Source organism: Mauremys mutica, chromosome 9 (genome assembly GCF_020497125.1).
Source record: "Mauremys mutica isolate MM-2020 ecotype Southern chromosome 9, ASM2049712v1, whole genome shotgun sequence".
Taxonomy (NCBI): Eukaryota; Metazoa; Chordata; order Testudines; family Geoemydidae; genus Mauremys; species Mauremys mutica.
Window position 1 is genome coordinate 100,713,625 of NC_059080.1, and position 13,017 is coordinate 100,726,641.

At 47.0% G+C, this 13,017-nt stretch overlaps 1 protein-coding gene across 3 annotated transcripts in view; it reads left to right on the forward strand.

Annotated features, from left to right (window-relative positions):
* The window catches only part of LOC123377191 (LIM domain containing preferred translocation partner in lipoma), a 498,276-nt gene that overhangs the window by 77,014 nt on the left and 408,245 nt on the right, over positions 1-13,017 (forward strand). The window contains exon 1 of one of the 3 annotated variants that reach the window (XM_045029746.1): positions 724-769. The exons of the other annotated variants lie outside the window; for them this stretch is intronic. The gene's annotated coding sequence lies outside the window, so the exon portion shown is untranslated. Of the gene's footprint in view, positions 1-723; positions 770-13,017 lie in introns of those variants that run through there. 3 annotated transcript variants of the gene reach the window in all.

Below are 13,017 nucleotides of genomic sequence, written 5' to 3' on the forward strand. Positions count from 1 at the left end.
GTATGAGGGGGATGGGGGTAAGGGCAGGCTGGGGGAGAAGGGGGCTTGGGGGGAGGATGGGGGCAGGGTGCTGGGTAGAGGGGGGTGGGGGTTTGGGGGGAAGATGGGGGGCAGGGTGCTGGGTAGAGGGGGATGGGTTAAGGGCAGGCTGGGGGAGAAGGGGGTTTGGGGGGAAGATGGGGGGCAGGGTGCTGGGTAGAGGGGGGTGGGGTATGAGGGTAAGGGCAGGCTGGGGGGAAGGGGGTTTGGGGGGAGGATGGGGGCAGGGTGCTGGGTAGAGGGGGATGGGGTAAGGGCAGGCTGGGGGAGAAGGGGGTTTGGGGGGAAGATGGGGGGCAGGGTGCTGGGTAGAGGGGGGATGGGGGTAAGGACAGGCTGGGGGAATAGGGCGGGGGGGAGAAGAGGGATTGGGGGGCGGGATGGGGGCTCTGCCAGGGCAGCGGGGGGGGGGCGGAGGATGGGCAGGCTGGGGGAATAGGGCGGGGGGGAGAAGAGGGATTGGGGGGCGGGATGGGGGCTCTGCCAGGGCAGCGGGGGGGGGGAGGATGGGCAGGCTGGGGGAATAGGACGGGGAGGGGGGCAGGAGGCAGCTGGAGAGCGGGGCACGGGGCGGGCAGCCCGTGCCGGAGCCGCGGCGAGGGCGGCCGGGGACACTCCGGGGCCGGGGAGGGGACTCGGCGCTGATGCAGCCCCGGCACCGCCCCCCGCCGCCGCCTCCGCCCTCCCGCCGCCGCTGCCGCCGCCGCGCTCGCCGCCGCCTCCCCCCGAGGTAGGGTTGCAAAGAATAACTTACCCCCCGCCCCTCCCCCGCCCCAGCTGTGCCGCAGCTGGAGCCCCCGGCGGGGCGGCGCGCGCTGCATGTGGCCCGGGGGCGGCGGCGGCGGCGGCGGCTCCTCCTCCCTCGCCCGGGCCGGGTGCTGCTGGCCCGGCTGGGGCGGGAGGAGAGGCCCCGGCGGGGATCTCCGGGCTGCAGTGCCGGGCGGGGGTGGAGAAGCAGGGAGCAGATTGCGGGGGGCGGGTGGGTGTCTCAGGCTGGGCAGGGGGCGAATGGCGAGGGGGGGGAGGGACCCAGGAAACTTCCCCGGCACTTGGGGGTCCCAGCCCCTCATGCTGTTTGGGAGCCTCCTGGTGCATTCCGGGGACCATTGCCCCCCCCTTCCTCCAAGGGGCTGTCTTGGAGGGGGGCAGGCTGGGGGGTGCAGATCTGGCGGTAAGGACACAGTGCAAGCCACTGCCCCAGGGGCCGGGGGGCCGGAGGTGATTCAGGGGGGCAGGCGGATGCTTCCCCACTGCCTTTGCCCAGGGAGGAGGGCAACTGACCTCCAGTTGCTTCTCTCTCCAACAGTTGGGGACTAGAGCCGCAGAGCAGCTGGGTCTGATCTCTCATTTCTGGCTGGTGTGCCCCTCTCCGCTGGGGTCTTTGCAGGACACCACTTGGTGCTTAGGTATGACATCCTGCGCTCTGGATGCAACAGAACAGGCTTCACTTCACAGGGTGGGCCGCAGAGCTGAGGGGACAGGAATGCGTTGAGACACTGATTACTTTGGTTTAAGGGAGTTGTCCTGCTATCTTTTCTATTAAATATTGCTTCCCTGGTCTCCTCCGTCCTGCTCCTGAATTATGGGACGGTAAATTCTTCAGGGAAGGGATTGGAATGGTGCCTTGTAGAATGGGACCCCAGTCATTGTAGAAATAAGAATAGGTGTGTTAGGTCCTGGCACACTTTTGCATGCAAGGTTGGGTAGGCCCTTCCCAGGCGGGTAAGCACACCAGAAATTTCCCACACAATTACCGGCACCCAGTTTATTTTCATTCAAATTGACAGATTTCATTCTCATTATTGTTCAGGAGAAATCTCGGCACCCCCCGGGGCTTTGTTTGTGAGTGGGAGGTGTTGATAGGGAAAACTAATTCAGTAATTGCTCTGGCTGCTGCATTTTACCATGAAATAAATTGGCCTTGCTCAGTTTTACTAAATAAGCGTTAGATTATTCTTTTTATTTCCACTCCCTGGTAGGCTGGATTTTGCCCATTTACCTTTCACCCACTTCTAGGATGGGCCGGCTTTTGATATCTTTCTTTTGTAAGGTGTGCTGGCTTTGCTTAAGGGTGCTAGTCTGGCTTCAAAGTCAGAATACTTTGTTCCATGCTGGACTACGCAACTGACCCTCTATATCAGAGGTTAGCAACCTTTCAGCAGTGGTGTGCCGAGTCTTCATTTATTCACTCTAATGTAAGGTTTTGCATGCCAGTCATACATTTTAACGTTTTTAGAAGGTTTTTCTGTAAGTCTATAATATATAACTAAACTGTTGTTGTATGTAAAGTAAATAAGGTTTTTAAAATGTTTAAAAAGCTTCATTTAAAATTAAATTAAAATGCAGAGCCCCCCCGGACCAGTGGCCAGGATCTGGGCAGTGTGAGTGCTACTGAAAATCAGCTCACGTGCCACAGGTTGCCTACCCATGCCCTATATCTACGGTGGAAAGTCACCTGTCAGGGATAGGTATATTTAATTCTGCCTCAGGACCAGGAGTGGGGATGAAGTAGGTGACCTCTATGTTTCTGTGATTATTACACAGCACAATGAGGCCTTATTATCAGGAAGCTTTCTCTGATAGTCAGCCTGGTTTTCCCCTTTTAGTTTCACCCTCTCATTCCTGTTGTATTGCCCTGACTGTTCCTCCCCGGTGCTGTATTTTCAGTTTGCCCTGTACTCGCAGCTGGCTAGCACAGGCGCAGTGCCGCTGGTGGGAATTCTAGCCTAGGCAGAGCATTAGTCCTTACCATTGTGTCCTCTAACTGCTCACATCAGTGTTGTAGAAATTCCTGCCGCCTATTCTTTCTAGTGCTCCCTTCTGGCCTGTCATTTGGGGGTTAAGCCAATGTCTAACTACTGGGAGTTGGAAATAAACTTCGCTGAGTTGTTTTCTGCAGGGTTTCTTGCGCCTTTCTCGAAATCAGCTGGTACTGGCTGCTGTTGGTGACCAGTTACCAGATTAGATGGACCACTGGTCTGATCCAGTCTGGCAGTTCCTATGTTCCCAGTTCCCGTGGGAAAAGTACTCAACCTTCCCAGAGTAGACAGACCCGTAGACATTAACTTCCTTCTGCTATTTGTAGACTGGTCTTATATCTCTGCCACTTCAGTTGTCTATAAACTCAGCAAATGCTCCACTTAGCTTCTTGTGAATCAGTCCTATACCCACTGGCCTCTTCATCCTCTTTTCTGCCTTTGTCTGAGGTCCATTCAGTTTGTTAATGTCTTTCGATCACATGTTGCTCAGAATTGAACACAGTGTTCCAGAGCTGTATATAGAGGGGCTGTATCTCACTGATGCTGCTTTGTAAACAACCCCAAACTGCAATGGGCCAGTCACATGCAAACTCCTACGTGCATTCCTGTCCACTGGCACTCCTGTCTACATCAGCATTATTGCTTTCCAGGTTTCTCCATGTCACTGAATATTAGTGCCTTTCATCATGCAAATGTTAACCATCTATTATGGTTGGCATTGGCTAGCACCCTCATTAGCTGTCTTGGCTGAAACACCTAGGAATGAACTGGCAATGAAGACTTGAATTCTCTTGCCCAGAGAAATTTTCCCTTCAGAATGTGGTTGAAGAACATGGCAGGGTAAGCTTGTGCTGCAAAGATTTGCCTTCAGATCTGTCTGTCCAGTACCTTCCTCTAGCCACAACATTTCCAAGGCTTACAACTATATTACTGTGCTGTCTGCGACTTGCAGTGGCTATTTTCACATTTGAAACCCCTCTCAAATTCTGGCTAAGTCTGGAAAGGCCAGTTTCCCAAGTGGTGATATGACCATTTGCCTGTTTGTGGCAGATTGCAAGGCAGATGACATCTCCAAATCCCGTCATTCTCTGAGTAGCTTCGGGTCTCTCTTTGGCCCCACTTTGAGTATGATATTTAAATGGCTGTTGTCTTGAACTTCGGTAGTTAGGACCCTGTGTTGTATAATTTATGAAAGCTTGAAATTCAAGTCTTCAAATAGTGTAAATTCTGGCCCAGTTCTGCATCCCTTATGCTGCACAGTATTTATCCTGTAAAAAGTTCAGTCTAAGGATATGCAAGTGAGTAAGTACTATACAACATGAATAAAGACTGAAGATTAATTCCCTTTATCTCTGCCTCTAGCGGCATGTGAAATACTGATTGCCAAAATCCCATCGGAATTGAAGAACTTCTACAAATAAAGCAGTCATCAGGGTTTATTTATTATTAATTATAACTTATGATACTGGTCAGGCATCGGGTGCCCCATCATTTGATTGCCAAGCATAGGTGTCACCTTGTTTATTAAAATCATTCTTTCAAGTTCATAAGTCTAATCTCGTGGTTTGTCCCAAACTTTAGGCAAGTTCCTTTTGTCTGATTATGTGTGATTCCTGCTGCGAGTCCCACAATGCTGTTGATCTAAGCAGTTCCCATTTTTCCATCAGAAGGCGCTGCAATAACCTAGTGAAGCATAGTGTAGAAATTAAAAGTTCAGAGAAGACTAACTAAAATAATTAGGGGCCTGGAAAAACTCATATGAAGAGAGATTAAAGAGACTGCCTCCTTTCTAAAGTAAACAACCCCAAATAAGGGACAGGATAAAAGTATATAAATAATAAATAGTCTGGAGAATTGAGGTATCGGGTGTGACTGTTCTCTATGTCTCAATAGAAGAACAAGGGGAAATTGAAAGGCAGCTAATTTAAAATAGATAAAAGGAAATACTTTTCATACAGTTTGTAATTAGACTCTGGAACTCATTGCCACGAGATGATGTTGAGGCCAAGAATTCGGCAACATTCAGAAAGGGGTCAGACATTTATATGGCTAACAAGAATATCCAGCATTATAAGAGTTTACTAGCAATTAAACCTTATGCCTCATGGTTTAAACCAGGGCGTCTCAAACTGGGGATCTCAACCCCTGAGGAGATCACGAGGTTATTACATGGGGGAGGAGGGTTCACGAGCTGTCAGCTTCCACCCCCAAACTCCACTTCACCTCCATCATTTATAATAATGTTAAATATTTAAAAAAGGGATATTTTTAGTGTATAAGGGTGGCTGCACTCAGAGGCTTGCTGTGCGAAAGAGATCACCAATAGAAAAGTTTGAGAACCACTGGTTTAAACTGATCCCTAACTACTAGAGATCAGGACGGTTCTTTCAGGATTTCTTTGTGGCATCTGGTGCTGCCCAGTGTTGGAGACTAATCCTGGATTAGGAAGAGCGTGGGTCTGGTACGGTCTGGCATTCCTGTGAAAGCATTTAACTTCAGTATTAGTCCTATTATTTTTCTCAACTTCATTTGGCCTTCAGAATCACTTTAGAGTGTACCAGCTGCTGTGATGTCTGAAACGGCTAGTCCAGCGCCTGTGTTAAGATTCTCTGGGCAAGGGAAGCTCAAATTAATGTTGTAGGGATCCCTTAAGAGGTTTTAGAGTAAGAACATAGTGACACGATGACAACAGTGAAATAGTCACTTCCTTTCCATTCATCCATGCTTTTAAGGTCCAGTATCCCATCACTTTCTTGGACTCTGATAGAGTAGTACAAATACTTCAAGAGCCTTTCTAAGCACTGGTCCTGGACCAAGGATTGGAAAGGAAACATGGCAGTTGCTTTCATGCTCAGGGAGCTGCACGCAGACTGGAACTTGCCGAAGGGAATGTTAGTGAATCCTGACTTTTTTTTTTTTTAGTTTTGTGAGAAAGAAAAACAGAGAAAAGAAAATAACAAGTCAAATAAAAAAACCCACAGACCAAAAAAACCCCATGAAATCTCAGAAGCTTCTGACAGTTTATGCCCGTCTAAGAAATTGGGTTAGGTCAGTATAACGCTTAGCAGTTTCTTCTCCCTGTGCTTTTGGGTACAGGAAGATAGATAGGGTGGTAATGCTGCTAATCCAGATATGAAAAAAACATCGCCCGCACCTAATCACAATGATTAGGATTAATGGCAAAGACACTCAAGCTAAGATTCTGCCTTAATCCCAAGGAGAGTTAGTTTCGATCAGTGGCGCGAAAGTCATTATTTTAAGTAAAAAAAAAGATTGTCGGTATCTGTTGTTGGGATCTGAGGCTGACTCTGTCATATGCATGAGTCACTCATAAATGCTCCCAAAGCCTTGTAATATGCTCAAGAAAGGAAAACAAACATCAGAGGAGTTGTGAGCTGCTGATAACCTTTTCTTAGAAAAGATACAGACTGCTGAGTATCACTGACTCCAGTCAGGCCAGTTTCCCCCATAGGTTCATAGCTCTTCAGGCCAGAAGGAACCATTTAAAATAGTGATTTCTCATTGGTGGTGTGGTGGCACCCATCAGTTGTCACAGGCTGGTGTGCAGGGTGGCTGTTGGCTGTGAATGGACTGCAGGGCATGGAATTTGCCACAGATGGATGTTAATCGCTTTCTCTCTATTTCAAAAAGTGTCTGTTTTTTTCCTTTCATGGTATCTTTAAAATGCTCATGGTTGGTCCAGTTTTTATGACTGTTTCCTGTTGCCAGTCCTATTGGTTTAATTAGTTTACATTGTTCTGTTTGATCCTTTGCATGCAGTGTCTTGGGCAGGCTGTAGCCGTCTGCTCATACAAACAGATGCTGTTACCGTGTAAGTGATTCACAACAACTTGGGAGCCAGGACTAGAAGCTGGTTGTTCCTAAAATGCATGATCCTGCCACTTGAGCTAATATGCGTTTCCTAAACTAGCAATAGTACCAAGTCCTTTATCTTCTCTGTGAGTTAGCTGCTAGAGGGCAACATCACTCACTCGTTGCAAGCCAGAACGAGAGCAAGAGATTGTTATAGACGTAGAGATGCCTGATGTAAACAATGTGGTTCCTTCCCAAAGTTATCTCCATAGTCCGGGGAGTTGTATCCACCTCTAGCTTGATTTTGTATATAAAACTTTGTAGAAAACATTACCATTTATACTGTTTATTTATGAAATTGCATTTGGGTGTGAAATTTCATATTTCAGATTCATGTCATTTTCAAAAAGGTCAGTGGTGTTAGTCTCTGAATCATCAATTCATACAATGTAGGGATAGAAATGATGAGAAGTCATCAAATTCAGCCCCCTGCGCGGAGCAGGACCAAGTAACCCTATATCAGGGGTTGGCAACCTTTTAGAAGTGGTGTGCCGAGTCTTCATTTATTCACTCTAATTTAAGGTTTCGCGTGCCAGTTATACATTTTAACGTTTTTAGAAGGTCTCTTTCTATAAGTCTATAGTATATAACTAAACTATTGTTGTATGTAAAGTAAATAAGGTTTTTAAAATGTTTAAGAAGCTTGCAGAGCCCCCCGGACCGGTGGCCAGGACCCGGGCAGCGTGAGTGCCACTGAAAATCAGCTTGTGTGCCGCTTTCGGCACACGTGCCATAGGTTGCCTACCCCTGCCCTAGACCATCCCTGATGGGTGTTCGTCCTGTTCTTAAAAAACTCCAGTGACAGAGATTCTACAAGCTCCCTTGGGAGCCTGTTCCAGAGCTTAACTACCCTTAGAATTAAAAAGTTTACCCTAATTAACCTAAATCTCTCTTGCTGCAGATTAAGCCCATTACTTCTCTGTGTCCACTGGAGGCAGGAGAGGAACAATCGATTGCAGTATACTTTATAACAGCCCTTAACATATCTGAAGACTGTTTACGTAAGTTAGTGTCTAGGTGTTTGGAATAAGCAGGCGGTGATAGGAAGTGGAAGGCCTCCTACCACTATGTCAGGGCTTTGACAATAGCCTAGATCAATGGTAGCCACAAGCCATTAGCATTTCATAGGGTTCAGGGGGCACATGGGGAATGAGGCCTCAGGATAGGTACGTCCTCCGTCCTTACTGGCACTTTTGTTTCCAATCCCATCAGGCTTTAGGAGGAGAGGTGGAAGAGCGGGGAAAGACACTGCTAGAGAAGAGGGGGAGATGGAATTAGGGAAGTTGTCAGTGAGAACTTCCCATACAGACCTGGGGCATGTTGGTGCTGCAGCAAGAGCGGGGTGTTATGTCGTCACTGCTTGGTCTAGTGGAATGGACACTGGGCTGCACTTGAGATGTTCAGTACCTGGCCCGGCTCCAGACTTCCTGTGTATCAGAGTTTATGGCCAAAAGGGACCACCAGATCTTCTAGTCTGACCTCCTGTATATCACAGGCCTTGGTCAAATCACTTAATCTTCCCCGGGCCTCAGTTTCCCATTTGTAAAATGGGAATAATTCTTCCCTACCTCTCAGCAGTGTTAAGGATAAATCCATTCATGATTGTGCAGCATTCAGAGACCATAGCAATGGGGGGGGGGGATAGAACTCCCTAGATAGATGGATAATACCTGTTCTGCGAATAAATGGCTTTCCATCTCCAGATGGGGCTGTGAATCCAGTACTGTTGACTGTTTTCACCCTCTCCACCCAAATAAATCTGTTTAGCACGCCTCCTTTGAGCCTAGACAAACATTAGTGGAGCCGTGTGCGATTCCGCCTCGAATGGAAATAGTCAGTTTAGATTTAATAAGGCCATTTATCTCAAGGTAATAAAATATCAACTGACTCGGTGTAACTATCTTGTTTAATGTCAATTAAAAGCCCCACATACTTCACATACTAGGTGAAATTTAATAGAAGTTCAGTTAAGCATTTATTGCTTATTTAATTTAAAATTAAGTTGATCCCCACAGTCGCTAACAGCCACTGTGTATTCAATTAACATTTGGTAAACGACATTGTTAGCTCTCAATCACATACAGTCAGATCTTGTTTATCCCCATCAGTTTGTAAGGCCCTAATTTGTTTTCCACCAATGGAATTATCTCCAACCTCCCCTCCACTTGCTGCAACAACTATTTTTCCAGGTGAGGACAGAATGGGGGGGGGGGTGAGAGAGACATTTGAAGTCTGTTAATGTTCCCTGAGCGATCACAATGGGTGTAGCTGAGTAATTGGAAAGGTGCTCCCTTTTTCATGGGTGCGATGGCTCGCTGTGCGGTTTGGTTTGCCCAGTTCATGGGCAAAGGGAGAAATGTTGGGAACACTCTTATATATATATATATATCCATGAGAAGACTATTAACAGATGTGGCATAGAGTGAAACGGTGTTGGCACGAACTGCACAGTTAGGAGGCAGCTAGAAATGTCAGAATACTGTGATCACTCCTAGGCTTACCACGCCACCATGGGATTGTGATCTTACCATGGGATTTCTCAGTATCTTGTTAATACTTAGGATAGGCTGAAAAATACCCCAGTACGAAGGTTGGTCGAAAATGCAAATCAAGTTTTTGATTAAGTGGAAATTTACAAAGGAAAGCATCTTTCAGTGGGGAAATGTGAACTTTTTGTCAAAACTAGAAAAGTTTCCAGCTGAAAAACAGATCCAAAAATTTGCTGTCAGATTTCATCTCTTTGTGGCACAATACCTTTATTTACCCACACAGTGGATGGTATGTATTATTTGATGCTTATAAGCACATGGCATTTTATTTTGCATGCCGTACACTTTATAAGGTGCAGCAGGATGACAGCAATGCAAGTGTGCTCTCTTGCCGATGGACTTTCACTCCGGCCTAGCAGATACCATCTCTTGAGAGTGAAAGAATCATTCAGCTTCCATGGCCCTTCAGTCATGGACACATCTGCTGAGAGAGCTATTGAGTGGGGCCAATTAGCTCCTAATATGGTGGTGATTATATTGATGTCGGCTCCTGTTCTGTGGGATTTGGGGTGTACGTTCACCATTTAATTTGATGATGGTGACCAGCCAGTTATCTGATGGTAATCCCTTCACTTACAGAAAATGACTGCATCAACATCTTTTGGAGGTGTTTCTAAGGTGCCCACTGCTATGGTAGCTGCCATAGACATGGGTGAGAAGGGAGTGGTATACGTTGGGGTAGAAAAGAGGAGGGGGAAAATTGCTTGGGGCCGTCATCACTTCTCTTTGGAATCACCATGCTGAGCTGGAGTTATTCTGAGTTATTCTGAGTTATTCTGAGTTGAAGAGGAGGACATATGTTATGAGAGAATGTAGTGAAAAGAATGGCTGAAAATCAGACCTGGCTAAGAGTCTTAGGAGCCAGCCATGTAGTTAGGCTGGGGAACTCGACACTCCAGTCGGTTTCATGGAGAGCAGAGGTTGTCTGTGGTGCGTTTCATTGCGGTGAAGGAGAGTCTGTGCTTGGGATACAGAGAGACTAATCTGCACCACTCAGGAGAAATGTATCGTGGTGCTTGGCTGTGTGGCAGGGCGGTGGTAACGTAAGCACTCTAGCTAATCTCACACACAACTCTGAGGTAAACAACATTATTATGGATGCAAAGTCAAGCACTCAGAAGTTAGCAAATGCTAGAATTAAGGTTGCGCATACAACCTTAACTCTGTCTCAATAGTGCGTATGCATTATGATAGGGTATTTAATTAGATGAGCCCATACTGGGTTTTTTCCACAGCGTGCCTCATGGGCGGTATTCACTTAATGAGCAGTTATTCAATGTTTTTGTTTTCTACTCATTGTTCAGTGTGTGGTCCAAGGCCTTATTTACGGTACACTGTTCAAACCTTGCTGTGAAAACAGAATTATTAATTTCCTTGTGCTTTTCTGTGGTGTTCGTTGCTAGTGTGTGACTGCTTCACAACGATGAATGGATTTATTTTTCACAAAACCCTTGTGAAATGAGGGGGTGGTGCTCTCCTCATTTTACACATCGGAAACCGAGAGAAAGAGATGAAGGTCAAAAGTATCCACTACTTTAGGGTGTCCAATTTTAGAGTCTTAGGACCTGATTTTTGAGAATGCTTTGCCTTAGAGAGCGCTTTGTGCTCAGAGCTGGCTGTGGGTGCTCACCATCTATGCAGATCCCTCCGGGTCTCAAGTAAAACACCAAGAAAATGAGGGACACCGAGTTAGTGGCCACCTGCAAACAGCTTAGTTTAGGCAGCTAGGTTAAGGCAGTTGAGCTCCTAGTTATGAGGCCAACCTCTCTTTCTGCAATCGCTCCCCCACTCCACCTCCCGACTCCATGCTCCTAAGGGTGATTCATTCTGCCTCTCCCCTCCCACCTGACCTTCTCCCAGTCCTGTCTCTTTCCCATCCATGCCTGCTTGTCCCCAGTCCCATTCTCCTCACCTAGCCCATCCTGGTGTCCAGCCCTCTGGCTTCTCGTCCCACTCTTTCCTCCAGATTTACCATCCCATCCCAATTCCCCTCACTCCTAGTCTCAGTTTCTTCCTTCCCAGCTCCTCATCTGGTCTCCAGTCACCCATCTCCAGCTCACATTTCTTGTCCCAACCGACTCCCAATTCCCAGTCCCAATCTCCATCCCTGGGCTCCTCATCCAGGCAGAGTCGGCCCCTCCCTCCCTTCCATCCCCTTGTCCCATACTTGTTCCCAGACAGCCCCAGTCTGGCCAGTGTCAATGGAGTCTTTGGGGGATTTAGCTGCTAAAGGCTAAGCAGTCTTTACCGAGTATGTGCAAACTGTGATTTTTTTTATTGTCTTATTATCTTATCTCTTGGACAAATTTGGGCAGATTTTTATGTCACAAAGGCCACCTTGGCAGATTTTCAAGTTCTTACTCAAAAGGCACTAGAGCTTCTCAAAGAAAAGGCTGCCTGCAAATTTTAACGTGGGCAAAACAATGTATTTTTTCCTAGCTGCCATCTTTGAAATGGCTAAACTGTTGTGTCTGAATTTTTTTTTTTAATTCAGCCTGAGGCAGACACCCGGCATGGAAACTTTCAGCCCCAAGGGTTCCAGTTTGGCAAAGTTATGAGCAACTGAATATAGGTCTGATAATAAGAAATGTCAGCCAACATTATAATAGGCAGTGCTACCAGCCCTGTCTACAATATGATACCCAGCAGTCACTATGAGACGGATGAAGGATACGGCTCAGTTTCAAGTTCCAGAGTAACATCACTTGGCCTGAGATAAGCAGGCACAAGACATTAAATCCTGAACATTCTCTGAGGAACAGTGTGCTAGGTAAATACATGGTTTTCTGTATCTACCTCTGATGGGTAACTGATGTCTCTGGGGAAATATTGGATATATTGTATCTACCTCTGTAGGTCTATCGTATCTACCATCTACCTCAGATGGATACCTGACAGCCGTGACTTCACTTTAGCAGTGAAATATGTCCTTGGGATGCTGTTGGAATGAATTGATCCTATAAACAGGATGTGTTGGTGCGGGTGTCAGCAGTCAGGTCTGTAAAATTCTCACCAGAATTTTATAAGCTCTTTAGCATGGTGCATGGCTGACCTGTATCACTTTGCCTTTAGGTGTTCCGGTGAAAGCCACAAGCTTGGCTTTTCAAAGGAACTGAAGGGGTTTAGGTACCCAGCTCTCGTTGACTTCTGATGGGATTTGGGTTTTTAACATCCTTAGGCGTCTTTGAAAATCCCAGCAGCCCCCGGTGGGGAGAAGAGCGATACGGTCGTCACATCAGTTGCACGTTGCTGAGCAAAACGAGAGGGAAGCTATGACTGCAATGACCACTTGTTCCGTTCGTGTCTTTACCGTTCATCTCCTCATCCTGCCTCACCTGTTTGTCGGTTTATCTGCCTTGTTGTAATCCTCAACTGGGAACAGCCTGGGGCAGGAACTGTCGTCGTTTTACTTGTGCACACAGCACCTCGCATTGCGAGAGCCCTGATCTCTGACTGGGAGCCTCTGGAAACCCATAATCAGAATAATCCTGTAAGTGAGTTTCCCTCTATTATTGTAGCAGCTGCACCTTAATTGGGATTATGAAGGTTGGGAGGTGAGCAGCAAAGCTGGGTAGGGGTCTGGGCGGTATTTACATATGATGAAAAATTTCAAGAACTAGGGGAAGGATGGTGGAGACTCTTTCAGCTCATCAGCTGGTATAATTCCTCACTCCCCACAGGCCGTTTTCCCATGCACAGCCCTGCTCCAATTACCAGAGTAGTTTTGGCTTCCTCTCAGCCAACGGTTCTCCATTACTTCCATTACGCAGGTGGCTTTGCACAAGAGAGCAGTCTGA